Source organism: Bidens hawaiensis, unplaced genomic scaffold (genome assembly GCF_021521415.1).
Source record: "Bidens hawaiensis isolate Kalapana, Puna unplaced genomic scaffold, B.hawaiensis_p1.1 tig00003270_1, whole genome shotgun sequence".
Taxonomy (NCBI): Eukaryota; Viridiplantae; Streptophyta; class Magnoliopsida; order Asterales; family Asteraceae; genus Bidens; species Bidens hawaiensis.
Window position 1 is genome coordinate 1,648,761 of NW_027491179.1, and position 5,759 is coordinate 1,654,519.

A 5,759-nucleotide genomic window follows, 5' to 3' on the forward strand; every position below is an offset into this window, starting at 1 on the left:
TTTCTATATTTCATTCTGACAAAAAAAAAAAGAGCCTGATGAAAGAGAGTACTCCTTGAGGAAGCCAATTTGGCTAAACAGTTAAGAAATAAAGCTAAAATTCTTGGTGAGGAAGAAATTCCTCAAGAAGTGATAGAAACACTAATAAATTTAAAGAAAGGTGAGAAGAGGGAAGCTGTGGATGACAAGGATGATTATGAACAAAGAGAATAGCCATATAATGTTGTATTCTATGCAAGGAGGAACAAGAAAGCAAAAAACTTATATGCCTACTACTAAGCTTGTGACTGATGAACCTCTCATCACTGAACCTATTGATGCAATTCCTTTAAGGTATTTCAGACCTGAAGAAGAACATGTGGCTGAACCAGAAACAAATCAAAATCCTCCTAGGGGTGAGTTCATTGAGGAACTCCAAAAAAAGTGAGGAACTGGGAACACCATTCCCAACCCTTGATTATTTCTCACATCCATATGTACACCCCTAATCACCTACGTTACATCATTTTTGTAAGAAAACAAAACTCTTCAAAAAATAAATAAAAAAAAATATAAAACAAAATAAAATGAAAAAATAAAAAAAGTAAAAAAAACAAAAATGTTTATCTAGCATCCCTAGTTCCAAACCCCCCCCCCCCCCCCCCTCTCACTCGATTTAACTTTTGAAAATAATTTAAAAAATAATAAAACCAAAAAAAATAAAAAAGTAAAAAAAATGTTTATCTAGCATCCCCCGTTTAAAAAAACTCGGTTTAGCCTTCAGGTTTAGTTTACATTTAGGGATATGTTAGTTTTTTTTTTTTTTTGGGGGGGGGGGGGGTTTATTTTACATGTGAAGGTGGAAAGACAGTAGGAAAAGAAAAATACATAAATATATTATAACCACCACATTGATACTCGCATTATCTTTTACACGCGTAAAAACATAAATTGTTAATTTTTATGAACATTAAATTACGTGAGATAACCGTAGGTTGGTTTTTAATATACATATATAATTATTGAATTTACATTAAAATTATAACAAACCGTGTTGTTTTACATTTAAATCTTAAAAAATTATTGTTTTACATGTAAAATGTTAATGTGATTTGTTGTTTTACGTGTAATGTTAATGAAAATGTTATTTTACATGTAAAATATTAATTTTTACATAAAAAATCTTAAGGGACAGTTGTTTTACGTGTAAAATGTTAATAAAATTTGTTGTTTTACGTGTAAAATGTTAATGAAAAGTGTTATTTTACATGTAAAATATTAATTATTACTTGTAAATTCTTAAAAAACTGTTGTTTTACATGTCGTAATAAAAAAATGTTGATGAGATTTGTTACCTTATGCGTAAAATATTAATGAAAAGTGTTATTTACATGTAAAATGTTAATGAGATTTGTTGTTTTACATGTAAAATGTTAATAAAAATTCTTATTTTACATGTAATATTTTAAAAAATTATTGTTTTACATGTAACATGTTAATGAGATTTGTTATTTACGTGTAAAATGTTAATAAAAAGTGTTACCCCCCCCCCCCCCAAGCTAAAAAAAACCTAAACCCCATAAAAGCTAACCTAACCCAAAGGTTGAAACAAGAATTTTTTTTTGTTTTTTTTTTGGAACGTAGGTTGCTAGATAAACATTTTGTTTTTTTTTTACTTTTTTTTATAATTTTTTAAATTATTTTTCTAAGTCTATACCGAGATTTAAAAAAAATTATGAAACAGTGGATCCTAGATAAAAATTTTGGTTTTTTAAAATTTTTTTATTTTTAAATCTTTTTTTTTGTTTTATAACTTTTAAATTATATTTTGAAAACTAAACCAATATTTTTTATTTAATTTTTTTAAAAGGGTCATGCTAGATAAACATTTTTTTATACTTTTTTTATTTTATAATTTTTTAGTATGTTTTTTTTTTGATTTTTTTTAATGTATTTTTTTTTCTTTAAAAAAATAATGTGATGTAGGTGATTGAGTGTGTACCATAAGAATGTGAATAATTGATTTGATGTGTTGGGAATGGTGTTCCTTAATTCCTCGATTTTTTGAAGTTTCCTTCTAGACATAGCTCTATATATTATGGCCCGGATCCGAGAAAGCAAAAAAAAAAAGTTAAGCCGTAGACGAAATTTTTTTTGGCCTTAATTAAAAAGGAGTATTTTGTTGGTTTAAACAATTAAATCTTTATATAGGTTTACTTGGTTATAATTTGAATTGTGTAAAAAAAATTTGTATAAAAATAAGGTTAAACATGTCTCAAATGAGACTTAAACCCATAAACTTTTGGTTGAAAGTAATACTCATTTGCCACTAGACCAAGCTAGTGGTCATGTAATTAAGTTTAAACATTAAATATACATATTGTTTTAATAAAAATAAATACAAATTATTTAAAAAAAAATTCGAGCATAACGGGTTGTTGGGTCTGTGACCGTTGACAACCCCGCCACCCAAACAGGTCGACCCTATATATATTCAACCAGTGTATCACATTATATATAAGCTAATGATTACTATTAGAAGGCAAGATGGAAAGTTTAAAACTTTTTTTTCTGGCAACCAAAACTTTTAAAAACAAATTGAAAAATTTTAAAATTGTCAGCATTGGTCACCAAAGTTACCTCTCTTCTTTAAGCTTTAGCCATCTAAGTTTCATATATTTACATTTTTGACATAAGACTTTTAAAAGTTTAACTTTGTTCACAATAGTGTAATTTTGATGTTGACGTAACGAACCAACTCAATACTTGTTATACAAATTACAATACCAACCAACTCGCTACAAAGTAATGAACAAAAGATGAGCAGAGGCGGCACAGCCAGAGACATCGAACGAAGAGTCCTCCACCACCTCCACCAATCCAACCACATCCTTTCCCACTTGGTCTCCGTCTGCGGCTCACTCAGCCAAATGCCATACGCCCACCTCATATTCCTCCAAACCCACCACCCGAACATCCTCCTCTTCAACTCTGTCATCAAAGGCTACTCCTTGTCACCCGCTTCTCAAGTCCCACTTCACTTGTTTCACGCCATGAGGAGACGCAACATTTGGCCTGATGACCTCACTTTTGCTCCTCTACTTAAGTGTTGCTCCACACTTTCGGATCTCAGCTTTGGGAAAACGCTTCATGGGCAGGTTTTCTCACTTGGGTTTCACTGGTTTAGTGCTGTAAGAGTTGGAATAGTTGAATTGTATGTTAGTTGTGCGGAAATGGATGATGCACGGAAGCTGTTCGATGAAATGCCTGAGAGAGATGTTATTGTCTGGAACTTAATGATTCGTGGGTATTGTAAAACAGGAAATGTAGACATGGTTATAACCTCTTTAATCAAATGCGAGACCGGAGTGTGGTTTCCTGGAATACGATGTTATCCGGCTTGTCGAAAACTGGGAGAGAACGCGAAGCTTTGAAAGTTTTTCATGAAATGTGTAATAACAGTTTCGAACCCGATGAGGCCACGGTGGTGACGATGCTTCCGGTGTGTGCTCGTTTGGGAGACGACGATATTGGGAAATGGATCCATTCGTATGCCAAATCAAGTAAACTTTATGAAAAACACGTTTCTGTTGGAAACGCGCTTGTGGATTTCTTCTGCAAGCGCGGGTTTCTTGATACCGCTTTCACGGTTTTCAGCAATATGCAAATGAAGAATTTAGTTCCTTGGAATGCAATGATATCCGGTTTGGCTTTCAATGGGGAAGTAGAAAAGGGTTTAGCTTTGTTTGATGAGATGATGAAAAACGGGTTAAATCCAAACGAGTCCACATTTGTGAGTGTCTTAACCTGTTGTGTACATTCGAGTTTGATTCAAAGAGGCAAGGACGTGTTTTCTTCAATGGTTTCAGACCATCAAATCGAGCCACGGCTTGAGCATTATGGGTGCATGGTTGATCTTTTGGGGCGCGGAGGGTTGGTGAAAGAGGCATATGAATTGATAAAGTCGATGCAAATGAAGCAGAATGCTGCATTGTGGGGCGCGTTACTTGGTTCGTGTTGTAAACATGGTGATATGGAGATTGGGGAAGTGGCGGTTAAAGAGGTTACAAGATTGGAGCCATGGAATTCGGGTAATTATGTGCTGTTATCGAATATGTATGCGGAAAAAGGGAAGTGGGATGAAGTTGAGAAGATTAGATTGTTGATGATGGAAAGTAATGTTAACAAGGCTGCAGGGCAGAGTATGATTACGTGATTCATTGTTTTGAGAATAAATTTAAGACCGAAGATAGGTAGCTGAGTTTGTTAATTTGTTTGTTATTTATAAGAAACTAGTGTTGTGCCCTGGTCATTGCGTCAGGTAGTTAGTAAAATCCAAGCGTTGTCGGTCCCAGACATTAAGACGATAAATGGACACGAATTGGTCGGTTTGGGGTACATTCATTATGGCACCGGAGCTAAAATAGAGGAAAATTTGAAAATGGAGTGGACCAATGGGGCGGTGTCGGTCAGTAAACACAAGCGTTGGTAAAACCCCAGCATTGTCGGTCCCGGACGTTAAGTTTATGCGAATTCTCTCGGTTTATGTCGCGTTCGTTATAATATTGGTATTTAACAAACAAACAAAAAAACAAAATTATTCGGGGTGTCAAAGGGAAAAAGAACCTAGACACTTACTTAAAAAATGATATAAAAAAGCTAATAAGGTTTGCCAGAGTCTTGAAACATGCATTCAACCAAATGGTAATAGCACAACCATGTCATTACCATCCGGATACAGAACATATCAGATGAAAGGCAAAACCATAATAATATATACACCAGCTAAACTGTTAAACCCCTATTTAAGGCCTAAAGGTGTGATCCAACAGTTGGTACCACAAATGTAAATAAATCAGAGTTGTAATCAATTAGCGGAAGACTTGTAAAACTTGTAGATTTAATATATAAATATTTACAATACAAAAGTTGGGATTATAAAAGATTCCCGAATTAGTTCAAAAGATTTCTTGTTTTACATTTACAAAACCACCACCATTATATATTAAAGTTTTAACAAAAGATCTGAGCCATCGGATTTAAATATAGCCCTTCGACACATCCAAGCGCTAATCTTGTTCACCTGCAAAATGTAAGAAAATACGTCAACAACGAATGCTGTTGAACACGCTGACGCAAAAATAATTTCTTTTACTTTATTACCCCTCGAGACTACGTCTGTCTCGGCCCATCATGGCTTAGGAATAACAAAGTCAAATAACACATTATAAATTTGAGCCTCTACTCTAGGTCACCTCAGCAAACACCTTAGCGTTCGACTTAGTTAAGTACCCGTAAATATACACAACGGTCGTACTCCCTGCAGGAGAGCGTCCTACGACCAAGGGTGGTGTGATGTGCCCATTCATCGTATAGTACCACCTATGTAAGGATCCAGACATACGTATACCACAGCATGAAGGCTAGGTTTATACTCTTATCTATAACGGTTTTAGGAACACATAGTTCCTTGTAAACAAATTCATATAACACGTTTGACTTATTTAAAAACAAGTTTATAAAAGTTTGGGGGTGTATTCACCTTATCGCTTTAGGATCGGCTTCACTCACCGTCCAAGGGTCTTTCCCTTCTTTATCTCGCACCTATAGTACGAGTATAAACATTTGTTAGTCGGATACACGATCCGGCTTAAGACCTTTAGTCTTATTGTTTATCTCAACCTTGATGAACCTTTAGTTCTTTTTCTTTTACTTGAAAACCTTTAGTTTAAAAGTAAATTATAAACCTTTAGTTTATATAAAAACTCGACGTTTCTTCT

The 5,759-nt window shown here is 34.0% G+C and overlaps 1 pseudogene; it reads left to right on the top strand.

Annotated features, from left to right (window-relative positions):
• Window positions 1-2,798: 2,798 nt before the first annotated feature.
• LOC143623059 (pentatricopeptide repeat-containing protein At1g09190 pseudogene) lies at window positions 2,799-4,206 on the top strand (annotated as a pseudogene).
• Window positions 4,207-5,759: the final 1,553 nt, after the last annotated feature.